The following is a 16,747-nucleotide window of genomic DNA, read 5'->3' as shown; positions in this document are numbered from 1 at the left end:
TCCTTTATAGTTTTCCACTTTCCCTCATTCTTTCTCTCTTGCTGCTCCTCCTCTGCATCTGTGTGGCTTAACATTTATGTGTTATGGTATCTAGGGTTAAAATTGCTGCCTGGCTATACTTCCCTAGTTGACTTTTAAGCACACGTTCGCTCTCATGTCATTTGGCTATCATAAGATACATACATTTGTCTTGGCCCTTATTTTATCTGGCACTTTTCTTTGGAAATAATTGTTTGGAGTGGATAAAAGGCAATATAATCAATATTTAGCACCCCACTCAAAGTAGATTTTGACAGAAAAAGTGTTTAGCAAGTTGGCTAATTGATTTTCCTGCCAACTGCCAGATGAAAAGATTGATACCAGTCTCATATTTGTCTGTTAATTATGAAGCTACAGCCAGGAGACAGTTAGCTTATCTTAGCTTAGCATAAAGACTGAAAGTAGGGGGAAGCCATAGTCTAGCTTACCAGCTCCCCGAACGCTAACTGATATACATATTATTTTTGTTTGCTTGAATCATACAAAAAAGCGATGTGTAGAAACAGCAGGTTGTGGTTATTATGGGGGTAACATATAACTCTATTTTCTGGTCTGGTGCAGTAACCCCCCAGTCTTGTATTTGCCAGGAGCTTGCCAGGCAGCTAGCTAAACTAAGCTAACTAGACTATTTCTTTAAGGCTATTGTTACAAAGAACACTGTTCAGCCTACACATTTTTTTTGATCTAAAGGTAATTTTAAACTAAATTCTCCAATGATATGACTGTAGAAGAAGCATTAAGGAGAATTGCATTTAAAAGCTACTCCTTCCTGCTTGTGAACAGTGTCTCCCTGTTGATCTGTCAGGACCTTTCTTATCAGTAGACATCCCCTTCCTCTTATTCTGTCTCTCATTCTCTCTCTCTCTCTCTCTCTCTCTCTCTCTCTCTCTCTCTCTCTCTCTCTCTCTAGGTGGTCTTGTCTTGTCCCTGCAGTCAACCATAGCCAGTAGCAGGCAGACCCAGTAAATCACCAATTCCCCATTACAGGCCATGTTTCTCGTTTCTCAGCCTCCGGTCTGCCGGGCTTCCTTATCAGCCTACAGAGCTTTTCATCTGCATCTCTGGTCCTCTGCCACGCCACCAGGTTCCCGTTTAGCCTCCCACCCTGGGAGCGAAGCTGTTTAGAGGAATTATCTTTCATCCTTGTGGGTGGACTTTTCAATCTGGGAGGAAACTGTGTCTCAGAGTGTAGGTTAGATGTTGAAGTGTGTATATTGGAATATCTGAAAGATAGACCCTTCTGAATAAAGTTTGTAACCCTGTTTTCTTCATCAGTCATTTTATAGGATTAGCAGATTCCAAATAACCTGACAGAACGGTCCACATCTATGTGACCCAACCTTGTGTGTTTGTGCAAAGGGTTGAGGTTAGTTTTTTTATGTGCTCCCACTCCACACTGGGTTTCAGAAGGAAGTGTTTAGTGGTGGGATCCAGATTTTAGACAAGGCTTAGCTAAGGATCTGAAACCAAGCTTTGAGAAAAGAACTTTAAAAAATCTGTTGTATTTCCTGGCACTGCAGCCCAGTGTCCAACCGATGCTTTGGACTTACCAGCTCTCTCTCTCTGGTGACTGGGACCTGCTGGTGGGGACAAAGGCTTGGCTCTGGCCCTCATCTGCCCCCAGCTGAGGGACACTGCGGGCACTAATTCTCCCCTGTCAACCCCTGCTCATTACACCACTTACTGGTAAAACCTCTGGTGTATACCTCGGCACAAATATGGGAGAATACTTGTGTGGAATGCGAAATAACAACAATGCACTGTGGGAATATTACACAGGGGCTGAGAAAGGAGGAGGCCTGTTCATTAGAAATAAGAGCTTCGTGGTGTTTTCTGCCTGTGTTGAAAACCTGTTTTTTTTATTTTATCTTTTTTTGTAAAGAAAATAGAGTTGTTGTGGTCGGTAGCAAGATTTCACACAACTGTATTAGTACAAGGTGTCACATTGATGCATTACATGTGGTCTGTCATGTTCCTGTTCCTGATAAGCCGTCCTGTATCCGCCCCATTCAGTCATCAACTTGGAGTCAGAACTGTAATAAGGCAAACACTTTCTCCAGCCACAAACTCTTGTCGTGACTCTCCTCAATCATCGCTGTCTGCTCTGTGAGCCCTTATTTCAAAACAGCTCAGTTAGACCTGAGCTGCCAAGTGACGCCCGTCATCAGGTACTTTCAAGCAGATCAGGGAATTAACTGTTATGTGCGATTGTCTATGATATCATATCACAAACAGTCTCACTCTTCTCATACCCCCCACTCCTCTCCTCCACTTTCCTCACTTCCTAACCCAGACTGCTCATTTCACAGACTCAGCAGAACAGTTCCAGTTTGTTTGTGTCTGTGACCCCAAGCTGTGTTCGCAGCACTTGCTTCTGCATGTTTATGGTCTCCCTCTCTCTCTCTCTCTCTTGCTGCAGATGCATACAAAATAGATGTTGTGAGTCTCGGTCTCTGGTTGAGTTTGGAGGCCATAGTTGTGGCTTTACCTCCCTGCTGTGTTTGCAGGACTTTGAAGCTGAGTCTGGGGAATGAAAGATGATCTCTGATCTGTCTCCTCTCCGTTTCCCCTCCTTCCTCCTTTTTCCTTCTGTTCTAACACTCCCCACGAGATGCAGCTGGTCTGCGAGCTCATCCCTCCTCCAGCGGAGCTGTAAATAAACATACTATGTCTTCTCTCCCGCGCAGTTTTACATCTATTTCTCTCCTTCTCCTTCTCTTATCTTCCTCAAGGAACATGTCTTTCTCCCCTTGTTGCTGATTTGTCTGACAAGTTGTCAACAGACCTGGAGAATAAAGTTTCACACACTTTAGAAGTGGATATCACTGAGATGAACTGAGGTAACAGTTCATCATTAATGATCTGAAGTGGGCTTCAGATCATTAATGCAACAAGCTACATACTTGTTGTGATAGGCTGAAATAAGAACTCATGAGATCTTTTATATATCTGTCGAGAATTTCAGAAACCCTCACTTTAAAAAGTTGAGTTTGCAAAGATGGGGGTGAATGACACAGTTGTCTTTGCTAACAAATTGAAGACTGATCCAGTAATGAAACGCCAATGATGAACTTCTTGCTTTGTCATGTTACAGCAAACTCGAGACTTGTGAGTTTCTGTAGTCACATCCATATTCATGATGTTTTGAAAGCAGACTGTATCTGTTTTATTGAAGGTCTACTTGGCTTTCTTGTACAATTTTTCTCATGTGCTGCAGCTTACAAACACGTATGACAGAGCCGGCAGTTTCTCAAATTCCCCTTGAGTTATTATTTATTGGTATAATGATGGGTGGGTGTATGGCCACCATGGTCATGGAAGTCAAATCATTATAATCTTTCATGCAGCCTTGTGAAGGAAACAGGAAATCTCTGTATGACAATAAGCACACGTAATATTCCCAGTTGTCTTAAGTATATGCCTGGAGGCAGACACTTAAGACATGTATGTATGCTTCGTCAACATTCCCCCCCAAAAAAGGTTTTAGTTGTTTAATTTGACCAATGTGCATGTTGATTCCCTTAATTGTTCTGTTTGGTTGGTTAAAAAAAACAAAAGTGGTGGAAAAAAAGCCACAATACCAAAGAAAAGTCAATACTAATAATAAATGTACACCGTTGATTTCTTGCAACAAAAAATAAATACAAAAAAATAAATAAATACAAAGTGTATGCCTAAGTGAGTCGTTGTTTAATGAGGTTTAACGGCAGTTTGTATAAAGGTTAAACGCAGTAGAAATGTTTTCTCTTCCTGGCTCTGAAAGGCCCCCCCATGCCTGACCTTAAACTAAATGTGTGCCATATCTCTAGCTATTTGGTTGTGAAAGATTCTCATCCGATTCTGCTGATGAAAGTGCACAATGCAGCAGTCCCGAGCAAGGCCAGGAAGGAAATATTAGTAACACATCCTTTAAATGAAAAGCCCCACCCCAGGTCGTCATATCGTTACACATAACACGTCTGTTTATTCAATTAAGCCTGGCTAATTTATCAGCGGCAGTCACAGGGCTTCATGTGCTTTTCCACACTCTCTGGCTCACTAATATTCAGGTGTTTGTTCACATGATGAAGTAAGCAAACTTGATTCCCTGAACAAAAGGTGCTGTGATATGAAAGCACGCTTCAAGATTTGCCCATCTGGAGGCTGATCTGTTGACCTAGTCGGGGATGTTCTCGCCGAGTGCTGCAGACAGATAAAATGAATCGGCGGTTTGTGGTTGGTGGACTGCAGCTCTTCTGGCACAGTTTAAATCCCAGTGTCCCTTCTGAACTCACACAGAGCGAGGAACAACTGTGGCCACGCTTCCCCCAACATGAAAAGATAAGCCTAATTAAAACATCTTAATTACTAAACTAGATAAAGCCTTCAATTCAGCACAAACTATTTCACCCATCCAGCAGCTGTTGGCATCAATAATCATCCTCAAAATAAAAAAAGTTGGATTTCTGTGCTTGTTTGATGCTTGGAAAATTCTGCTTCTATTTTGTTGGAAAACAGTAAACATGTCAAAAACAAATTGGTTTTTAAAGGTTTGTGGTTGTGGTTTTGGTAATATTTGCAAACACATGTGCGCACGCATGCTGCTTAGTCCCTGAATCTCTGTATTGATATTGAATGTATTGATATATTTGTGAAGGATGTTGGCCTTTCTGTTATAAAATGTATGTAATTCAATGATTGGCGGAGGATTTGATAATGACAGAATAGCTGCCCATACTCATTTTGAGGTTATAAACACATAAAGCTCCCTGGAATGTCTTGCATATCATAAACAAACTATCTTGGGTTTTGCAAAAATTATGCTCGGCGGTTGAGCCTGAATCATGGACAGTTTGATTGGTCCCAGACGAAGCAAACACGACTTTCAGAATTCCTCCATGCCCCTTCAACACTTGCCTTTCATCTTCCTGTCAATGGGATTAGTTGAGTTTCAACCGACCCAGTTGCTTTGTGTGTAAGACCCATTGAAGATCGTTTAGAGGAGTTAAGGGCAAATAAATGAGGCAGATGCAGAGTTAACATTAGGATGTGGTCTGATCATCCACCTGGCCATGAGGCCATTGACCAGACATATCAAATGGAAGGGAAACAGGAAAACTAGTAGTGTATATCAAACAGAACTAGACTATTTAGTCTATTCCATAACATCTCAAGGACTTATTGATAACACGGATTACTGCTGCAGAAACCACAGCATTATTGGCAACAGAGCTAGAAGTTAAAGTGTGTGTTTTTGTGTTCATGTGCAGAGCATGCAAGCTTGTCTTCATATATTCTTTCAGTGACATTTTTGTCTCTGCTTTATGGTTATGATTATTAGAGTTGAATTTTGGGTAGAGCCTCAGTTCAAAGCAGGTTCTCTGTCCAATCAGAAAGCTTTCTCGTATTAGACTGGGCCAAACCAAAATCCTGTGAGGAGAGCCAAAGCATAATATTGTCATTCAGCATTACCCGTACATTGGCCTTGTTTATTACCAGAAAGATGAGACGAAAGTGATTGTTTAAAGATCGGCTTAAAGCAACAGTTAGACATATTGGGAAAATACGCCTAGCCCACTCCCTTTCTTGCAAGACCTGTTATTTGTTGGTTTATATTTGTTCATTAAATATAGTACTACATCCAACATGTGGCTTGATTAATTATTGATTCATAAAAAAAAGTTTGAGAACAGCATTGTGTGAGGTTGCCAGGCAACTACCAGAAAGGAAGGGGGTGTTCCCAGCCAAGAAAGTAGTCCGTTGTTTGTTACCTTCAGACAGAGTCAGGCCAGATGCAGTGGAGGCCAGCAGTTGTGGCTGAGCAGTTTCTTTAACTTTCCTTTGGTTACCTGCATGCACTACACAAGTTCTCATACTAAATCACAGAAAAAGTTGTTTGTCAGTGTTTTTTTAAGCCTTAATATAACTTAAAAGGGTGAGTTTTAAATGATCCTTGCATTACAGTCATTATTCCCACAACATCAATAGGGAAACAGTGCTGATTTTAAACTAGATCAATTTAAATCTGTTGACTCATTGTGGGAAAAAAACATATTGCAGTTTTGAAAAGCATTCAAACTCCATTTGTAACAACTGAGATGTTAAGTAGTGTTTCTGTAACCTCAAGCTGTTTTTGGAAATGGCTGGTAAACTATATTTCTGTGCTTTCCGTGCTCTTGTGGGTGTTAAGTGGTGACACCCATAATCTGACACAAATCAGAGTTTCTGCTTTCTCTGACACAGCAGCTTTTTTCTCAGACTTTTAACGGCTTGATGTAAAGCCGCAGACTGCTTTATAAAAATGTTGACAAGCATGTGAATACTCCACCATTGGCTGTTACCATGGGTGGCATTATGGTGGTAAGGCCTACTATTAAAGAAAAATGTAGCCTTTACAATGAATAGTGGGTTTTGTAGGAATAGCTGTAATAAAAGTATGATTGATTGTAAGCCATGATTGAAATATTCAAAACCAACCAACTAAAATATGTTTATTCTTGTCTGTTTGTTGATCCTGTCTTAAAAATAATGATGTTTACACTCCTGTACTTGACAGGGTATTTTTTCTTTATTTCCTCCTTTCCACCCACCTGCTTACTACGCTTCCTTCTTGTCTTCTTTTCTTGTCAACTGATCTGATTCATTGTATTTACACATGAACAATAACTCAAACTTTATGCCACATTAACTATACTGCAATCCCAAACAGAGGAATACAAGAAGGCAGTTGCAAATAAACAGTTTCAGACAAACAAGCAGTGCCGTCATAAATCTTCATTCTTAAAACACATCTAAAAATCCACAGTAAATAAGTGACGTCCAGTATATTTGGACAATAAATGTATGTGTTGTATGTCGGTAAAACTTGCGGTTTAATTGCACATTTGGTTTCCTGTAGGGCCTCCCCTGCATGTCAGAGGAGTCAAAGCAGAGGAAATGGAGGGAAACATATTTTACAAAGAGATGATGGCGAGTCTTTTATTTTTTACCTACATGGCTTTGAACTAGAAAAAGAAAAAGACGGTCAACCTAATTGCCAGACGAGAGGGACAAACCCTTCATTATATTCAATGATATTTTTTTGACAAACATGTTTAGTGACATCATGAAGACATAGTCACCAAAGTTAACCAAAGTCTCTCGTTGTGAAGGACTTTCCTCGAGATTAGGCTGTACCAAAATAATCGGATGTTGAACTTAAGTTCTCTCTTTTCACACCACATGTAGTGTGTTCTCATGAGTGTGTATGCATTCATTGGCGTCCACATCTCTCTGCAGTGGCACAGACAGATTTACTCCATTGGGTGCTTTCTGTGTTTCCATAATGTCTTGTTTAAGTGTGACCCACCATATGGCTTAGCTCTTTTACACTTGATGAGCTCATCTCAGGCCCAATCACAGCTTTCCTAGAAACACTGCCATAGGAGCATTTACATGTGGTCTCTCTCTCTCTCTCTCTCTCTCTCTCTCTCTCACACACACTCACACTCCCACATACACACACACACTCACAGACTCACACACACACACACACACACACACACACACACACACACACACACACACACACACACACACACACACACACACACACACACACACACACACACACACTCTCACACTCCAAAACATATTATCTCCCTGAGAATGTCCACACAGCAAATAATATTGTTAAAAGAGATTATCAATTTTGCTCTTTGATGATATAAACTCAAGTCACACTAAATGTATTATCAATGTGAGGTGGTTTAATTTTGGTGTTTTGTGCCCACTAAATATCTTTTGGCTTTTTTTAGAACTTCCTATGAAAGTATCCTTTAATGTTTAAGACGATCAAGGGCATTTGAAACAGACATTTACAATTTTAATTTAAGGGCATCACTGGTGAACTCAAAGATAAAATCCGTATCACCTTCTGTTTGCACCGTTTTGTATAGTTGTCCAACTTTATAGTCTCTGTAGACCAACCAAAGGGTCGTTCATAAACTAAATAGCCTCACTATTAAAACAAGAATATTTCATTTTCTGTTTAAAGTTTGCACACGCTTTCCCTTCTCAGAGAGAAAATGGTCTTGAACCTCCACGAATCTCCCAAGAAACTCCTGACACTCATAAACAAAAGAGTTTGCAAAGCACATCTGGACTTCCTTCAGATTAAACATCCCAAATGTGACCTGAGCTGGAAACGATTTGTTCACCGGCAGTGTCGTCACTAACGCTGAGAGGCAAGAGGGCGGGGATGATGGTGGTGGTGTCGGGGAAATGGGGGGTGGAGGGGGGTGCAGTGGCTGATGATTCCTGTGAAAGGATATGGCAACCATACAGAGTTCCTCTGGTCTTAAGATTTGAGTCTTGTAGTAGTATGATACTTGTGTTTGAAGATGTAATCTCCCGTTTGATACCCGTTCAGCGGGCAGGATGGGAGGGTGCCGGGTCCCTGCTCCCCTGGGCTACCACATCCAACCCATATCAGGGTCAGGCAGACTCTCTTATAAACACTGATTAAAACACTGGAAATGGCTGCCCTGGCTTAAAGCTCATGCTGACAAAAACCAGCAGGATGGAGAGACTTTAAAGAAGACAAGTCTAAAGGGAAATTAAAGTCCATAATGTACATCTGTCACAATTTTAACTGAGGTTTACAGGTATACTTGATCTGAGATAAAACAATTATTCTCTTCCTCTTTACTTTCGTCATTTGATATTAAATGGTTTTTAAATCCGCGAAAGAGAATGAAGAGTCATACATTGTTAACATCATCAAAGCATGCGGTGCAGGACTCTGCTTATCTCAGCATCTAAAACAGATGCCACGGGTTCAGAGGGCCCTGCTGAGTAGATTTCAGCCTGCATGGAAATACTCACTGATCCTTGCGACACACAATAACGCAAGAATGAGATGTGTGGTTTCATCTGGCAGCATTCATTTTCTCCTATTTTCCTGTTTAAGCATAATTATTGACTTTCACATTTGCAGTGTTAGATTGCAAATGTGACAGTGAAATTAGAGGCAGACTTCAAACACATGGCCATTCGATGAATCCATGGTTTTGGTTAAAGCACACAAAGAGCTTTTCCAGAGCAATTCCATCATAAGTGTGGGAGAAAAAAATCTCCGGAAGAGCCCTTCAGTGAACATTTGAAAACTGTAATTAGTACATCATCTGTGGCAACACCAGTCTCACGACACAAACGTGTTGCTCTGTCCTCCCCTTGCCAAACTCGAGCTAAATTTCTGAATAAAGGACAACAAAACATTTATCCATTAAAGCTAATTTTACTGACTCTGTTTTAGCGTGAGGGGAGCACAGCAAGCTGCGTATAAACGTAGCAAAAGATATGCGTTTTAAAATGGAAAAGTAGTAGTATCGACATGGCGGGGATGCTGAACTGGCTCTTACCTGCAGTCCACTTAGTGGCTTTCCTTATCAGATAAAAAACAAAAACTGAAGGGATCATCAGGTTAAAAGCTTTAAACTAATGACATGGAAATGATGTAATCAGATCATCTGTTGCTCATTTGATGGCCAGGTCCACTTGTAGCCACTTAAAGCTCTGTGAGGTGAGGTCTATGGGGTGGAGTTTGCAAACAGTGCGAAGCCTTTTCTTCTCAAAGGCTGCAATATTCTGTGCTGCAGCACTGGATGTGAGCTCATGATTAGTGAAAGTCATGGTTGTCTATTCAGCTGTGAATTGCTACTTTCATAGCATTATTATATGATTGATAAATCTGCACTGTCCTTCATAAGGTCTTTAATTACATTGTCCAGTCAATTGGATTCTATTCTGACAATAATGCAGAACAGCAGTGTGTCCTCCAGCAGCACAAGTCTCTTTCAGACCCCCCTGACTTGGCAAGCAAATCAGAAATAATAAAATGTTGAGCTTTTTTTTGTAGAGCCAACTCAAGAATAAGGGCTGACATATTTATGCTTCTGTCATTTTAACATGACACAATTGTGTGCTGGATTTATTGAAATACTCCCTGATTTCAACAACACCGAAGGAATTTGGCCGTGGCCTCGTGTAATTATTCTGCATTCAGTCATTTGGTGGGATTGAATGGTTTTTGTTGTGGTTTTGGAGTAATTTTCAATTTGAGTACTACAAAATGACAGGGTTTAGAGTTTTGGACAGCAGGTCCAAGTTTCTGTATTGTGGTTTTTTAAATGAATAAATAGTGAGGCAGTTGGATTCAACAGGCAATCGAAAATGATTGTGATTGTTACCTTAAAATGTATAAAAAGCTGTTGGCAAACCAGTCAATTGCTTGAAAAAAAATGTCCTTTCTTTTTGAGCTCATCTGTCAGTTCTTAATGTTCGCTAGCCTCTGTTTAACAGCTGCCCACTCTATGAAAACTGCCAGAGTAAATGTACTTTTTTATGAATGGGCAAGAGAGTATCTGATCATACTTGGTAGCTGAAGCGTAAAGAAATGAGTATGTTAAGTGCTGTACAGTAAGTATAATACGCTTGGGTTTATGTGTAATGTAAATTTAGGACAGGCAATTAAACCAATGCCCCTTCACCTCCATCAATGGGTTTGTTAGAAAGCAGTTCACAGCTGGTCTGAGGGTACATTTTGTACCATTCTGTGTGGAGCTCTTGTTTGACACAATGAACATGAGATCCATGCTCTGAGATGAACATACAGTACTTTGACATTCTCTTTTGATTTTCCTCGATTCATCTCAAGCGAAAACGTTAAGTTCATGGTCATGCTTCAAGAGTAATGGCAGTAAGAGTCATGGTAAGGCATAGACATAAACTGAACAATAAATGTGATGTTGCCTTCGCCTGAGGCTTCGACCAGAGCCAGTCGCACAGCTGGATGAAACTAATGCAATTTTATGTATAGCATGCATTATTGTTTGGAGAGTTAAGCTTTGTATTTTGTGCAAACGGTATGTGCTTTCCACAATTCCAGGTAAAAGCAAATGAAAGATTTCCATATGCAACTTGGAGAGAAATGGCAGAGGAAAGTTACTATTAAATCCTGTTCAATAGGATTTCTGCTGTTTTCCAATTCTCTTTCTCCCCTACTCTCTCTACCTCCCACTTTCAGTCTTTCCTCTCCTGCTTTCATCTACAAACTGAAACTTCCCAGAGCACGCTCACTATCTGAAATGAAGATTAGGAACACCCTTGTTGGCTATTGTCCTGCAGTCCATCAGAATCCCGAGAGTGAGCTACTGAACATTCGATAATCCTGAAGAGGGGACTGTTGTTGAAGTTAAACACTCATCGTATTCCCCCAACACCACCGCCCACCATCCTAATCAAATATGGCTTGGCATCATGTAGATACTAAGGCTGGGTCTTTAGGTAATGTAGATGGAAAGTTTGAAAAAAATAAGCACAGAAGATAAATCTGAGAGTTGAATTTGAACATCCATATGTCTTTCTGAGAAAAAGAAAATAGAGAATGGATTTTCTGAAACATCAAAAAGAGATGCTAATTGCCACGAGTGGAACCCATAAAAAGGTTTTATGGGTCGAAGTAATTCTGTCCACAGCAGGACCACAAAATGAATGAATTCTTTGTTGAGGTCCATACACTATATGAATCCACTTTATTTGTGCCTGTCCTCTTTCCTGAGGCCATATAGAGAGCAGAGCAGTTGCAGATGGCTCGTTTCAGGAAACCACGGGCCCAAAAGGGATCCCTCTCTGCTGTGCATTTAGTATACAAACTACAAAGGCAGACTGCGGGCAGCACACCCTTGTGAAAAGGGGCTAAAATAGTGTCAGCAGGATGTCCGACAGACTGCGGGCAAGCAGAGGAGACTGCAGAACACAAACCGTCATGTGAATCAGAGGGAAACACTACTCGCGTCACCTTCTTCTATAAGGAAAGAGAATTACAGGAAAGAATTATTAATATTTGCTCTTATTGAGAATCATCATTCCAATAACTTTAAGGGGTGAATTTCTTTATAAATCAGCTGTTTAAATCACAATAAGGCTGAAAGTTAGGCATAATTTCTCCGGTTTGAGTGACAGGTAGGTGCTGTCTCATGTCGCTAGCTGCTAGTCATCTGGTCTACTGTGTCATTTTTAGAGTTAGGCTGGAAAGATAGAAGAGAAACCATATTTAACTTACCAAATTAATTGTATGTTACTTGTGGAAGTCTTATGGTCCAAAATGCCTCAACTCTAAGTGGGTAACACATGAAATCGTGTGTAAATTGGTTTGTGTCAGAACCACTGCTCATAAGATCTGTAGGCTCAAGTTCACCACTCGTGTTTTGCCAACAACCCCATCCAGTTGTTGCCGTTTGAGCTAGACTTTGTAAAGGTCCAGCTGTGCAGAAATGTATCTTGCCATTCCTCACTGATTAGGAGCCAGCCCATGTTTGACCACCGGTAGTTGATTGTGGTATGTCTCTTTTTAAAGGGTCAAAACTTTGATTATCATACTGTAGTGATATTTATAAGATGAGGTATGTGCATTACTTGTGAGTACGGTTACTCTTTCACTGACTAATGTCAAAAACACAGCTCTGCTCCTCCTACACAAGCAACAATGCAGCTTTCTTCCTCTCCTAACTCGGTAGAATCACATGCTGTTTTTAACTTTACGCATTGTTTTTGTGTCAAAGTTGGCATTCCTGTAATATTAAAACATTCTTTTCCAGCTATTTCAAGCCCGGACCTCAAAGGATGTGATTAACAATGAGGTGCCACAATGGACAGATGAATTTTTTTTCTATTTTGGCTCACTTGACACTACTTAATACTCCATGCCTCCAAAATACCAGGTGGTTGTTTATGAGGCCGTTCTACTCATAATAGGGTTCCAGGAGGATATTATATATTAATATATTTATCTGATTCTTTTAAAATTTAAAATGTTTAACTTTAATACACATTAAGTTGGATAAGGATGCTCAAAAGCAGAATTAGCTATTATTATTTATGAGTTAAAGGTATAATCACACTATTTCAGAATGTCTGGATTGGATTTAACTCCAGCAGATCGTTGACCCCTTTCACTCAACTACAAAAACAAGAGGTATTAACAGTGCTGTGACTCAGGTTAAATTACCATCCAAACATTTGACCAGAGGTGTGGCACAGAATTAAGTCCCATGGGCAACTCAAATGAGGTGAAAACGAACTCCAAACTAATGTGTGACGATGTGACCTCAGCCGTGGGACGCCTGCGCTTAAACTAGATAGAAACTGAACCTCAGGGTGACCCAAGTGGGAGTAAATGGAAAAAACAGGATAGCAGGAGCAGAGTAGATCGAGTGTGAGCAACTCTGTTGGTTTGCTTGCCTTCCCCCATGTGTGTGCAGGCTGTGTACAGAGATTTGCCATTTTCTTAAAATCGCATGGGCAGCCGAGCGACACAGGATAGCCTGTGTCGCTCGGCTGCCCATGGAATATCTACAACGACCCAGAGGCAGATTAACATTTCTGCAGTCCAACTTTTTATTTATTTAATTGTGATAACAATCTAAACATCTAAACAATCTAAATGTGTGTGTATATATATATATATATACAGTATAGCTGTGTACCAATAACTAATATTTTCAACAGAGCAATCCTTTCAAAAGTAACCAATTTCCTTCATAGACTAGTGCCCTCACTTTAGTATCTGACTGAGGAATGACAGTTTCCTTGAGATGTAATCTAAAGGAATCCCAGCCATCTGACATGGGATATTTCCTGTACCTCTGAAGTTATCCATTCCTAAAAAGAAACGTACACAGCAGAAGAGGCACAGAAAGGCCAAATACCCATGAGTATGTAACACATTCAGTGTTTTTCTTTTCAGTGCAAATCTTCATCAAGCAAACAGGAGCTAAGAAGAGGGGCGAATTAATGCTACAGCAGAATAATAAGTGAATTCGCTGCTGACTTTCAGGTTTTCAGTGTTGGACTTTCTAACAAGCAGGATGTACGTTGCAAAAAATAATTTTAAAGTGCAAGCTGTTACAAGTTTCAAATATATGATTAAAAACATGCGATGCATTGAGTAGGGTGACATATTTCACCAGTTCTCTCCCCAGTCAGACCACATCCCATGAAAGTCAGAGTCATCAATTTATGCACCCACAACAATTCTCACTTACCCACCGTGAGACTAAAAATGATAGCTTAGTCATATAAAAGTCTTATTTGCAGCATCTATCTGGCTGTATTCAATTAAATACAGGTGCTATGGTGGTTTCCTTTGAACATCAGTTGCTGTGACAGTTTATTTTTGTTAGTGCAGCTACAAGGCAAATTAATCATGGAAATACCGGCTGCACAAAGAATATCTACACTGTACTTCACATTCTGTTTGAGAAAAGACTGGAGTGATTATGGAGGTGACTAACACGAGTGTCTGCTTCTCACTTCTTATTCCCATTTATGTATAAACGTTCTGCATCTGAAAGGATCTGTTGCATGACTCCAAATGCTTTCTGCATTTTGTTGAGGATTTTGTTGGGTTTTCCTAATTGTAGAATAGCATACACCATATTGGATTGTTTTAGGTTTTAAAGAAACACTTAACTGCTTATTTCACCAGGATTGTCTTGTTTCCCGACAAACAAAAACTTATTCCATGAAGTAATTTATTCTCAGGATAAAATAAAATTGACATAGAGGAGCTTTAATCTGTCCTTTAGCTGTGTAACTTTACATTTTTCATAATTAGTCAATGCTACAACACAAGCATGAGTCAGGCTTAATTTTTGTTTCTGTTGCATTATTCCTCTATATGTTATGTTGCAGACTTAGAGTTATTCCTGTGTGTGCACATATTTCTGCTGTCAGTCAAAGCCGTCACAGTCATTACTTGGTGCCATTCACCCTGCTGTGTTAAAACCATAATAAGATTATTGATTCATTAAACCAGATTCTTTGTTGAGTGAAAATCCTAAATGGCTTCTGAAAGATTAGATTGGGACAGACAATGAACTCTAACCAGCGAGGCAGACCCTCTGTTTGGCTACAGAGATGGAAATATTCCAGGTGACACTTTTGAAGTCATTTATTTTGCACACCACAACCACAACATTAGTTTAAATGTTCTGTTTCACATCTAAATTGTATCACACCCCTTCTGATGATTCAATTTCTGTCTGCAGCTGAGGACATAGTAATAGTCTAATTTTACTTTAAATAGTTTGCACTTTTCCATTCAAACCACCTTTTATTTTATTGCAGGCCTTTCTTGTGGTAAAGCTTTCCCCCCTCACATCCAGATGGGGTCCTGGTGTAAACTGCTTTGCGCCTCTCAACTATAGTGAGCTCCCTGGCTCCTCTTGGCCCCAGATGACCCATTTACACAGCGGCCCTATTCCACAAGCCTTGACAGCCATTAAATAGAGTCCTTGACCCAGAACACAAAACTATATCTTATAGGACAAAGGGATAGATGGAGCAGAGGAGATACAGTGATGTGTGGGCTGAGGTTGTAAAGACCCCGGCTCCGTAACTAAAACTGTGGTCAATAGACCAGTTCATATAGGAAACAGGAGAAATGATTCCCCAAAAATATCTTTGCTTTTTTTTAAAATATATATCATGTGACGATATATTTGATGTACAAAGAGTCAGCGTCACTTATAGATGCATGGGGAATTCCAGAAACCAAGTCGTTGTGAGAAAGCCCATGTGCTTTGGATTAACATGTGGGTTTTCATATGTGAATAAGCCTATATTACCCTTACCCTTAATAAACATGTCTCTTTGGTACAACATGAAACAGCTGGAGCGAAAGAACTCAAGGGTCCCGCCTGTCGTATTCAATGAGGAATTTTTAAATAATAGTGTGTTTTACATCAGAGGGATAATCTGACTCCCCATACATCCAGCTGTGCTGTGTCCATACACAGAGTCGGGTGGTCAAAGGGTGTCACAACATCTTTTTTTCCTACTTTCTCTTGCAGCTGAGACTGATTAGGTCATCATGCTGTCCTTTCGTTGAGCACAGGGTGCCAATTGAGCCGACGAGGGGACGTGCTGGGGTCAGGGTAAGACTGCAGAGTGATGACATCAGGACGCTGTGAAACAAGATCAACACTACACAGCTATCATCATCACGGTGAGTCAAACTGGGAGAGGTGGATTGAACACCTCAAACCATAGCTATACCCCAACAGTGCCCTCCCCACTCCAAACCCACCCATTGCAGCAACTGCCCTTCACCAAGTGCACTCAAGATAATAATGTCATGAAAGAATACATGCCCTTTCTCAAAGTTTTAGTGGAGGGAGAATGACTCACTTAGCGTAGTCTTCTGTAAACAAAGGAGTTTGTGGAATAACGGAGAGCTTTTTGGAACAGGCCATTGAGTTTGGGTCCCCATAGTGTGTGTGTGTGTGTGTGTGTGTGTGTGTGTGTGTGTGTGTGTGTGTGTGTGTGTGTGTGTGTGTGTGTGTGTGTGTGTGTGTGTGTGTGTGTGTGTGTGTGTGTGTGTGGCATGCATTATGTCACACTGGTATCCAGGCTACGCTACACTAAACCTCTGATGACTTCTTCCTCCTCCTCTCTTCAACCTGGGGTCTGATTAATTTGGTCTCTGGCATGAAGTCTATTGTTGCCATTCCACAGAGAGCCAGAGAATCTGGGAAGAATTCTGATTTTGGAAGGACCCGCTGACAGCTGCTGTACTACTTGGGCAGAGTCCAGGCCCCTATCTTGTGGTCTGTGAAAGCTCCTCCAAAGCCCTAATTGCACTTCAGATGTTGAGCGTTGTTTTCACTCAGCTTTCACCCAACATAAA

The sequence above is a fragment of the Anoplopoma fimbria genome, chromosome 17, assembly GCF_027596085.1.
Source record: "Anoplopoma fimbria isolate UVic2021 breed Golden Eagle Sablefish chromosome 17, Afim_UVic_2022, whole genome shotgun sequence".
Classification (NCBI taxonomy): Eukaryota; Metazoa; Chordata; class Actinopteri; order Perciformes; family Anoplopomatidae; genus Anoplopoma; species Anoplopoma fimbria.
This window is presented reverse-complemented; position numbering follows the sequence as displayed.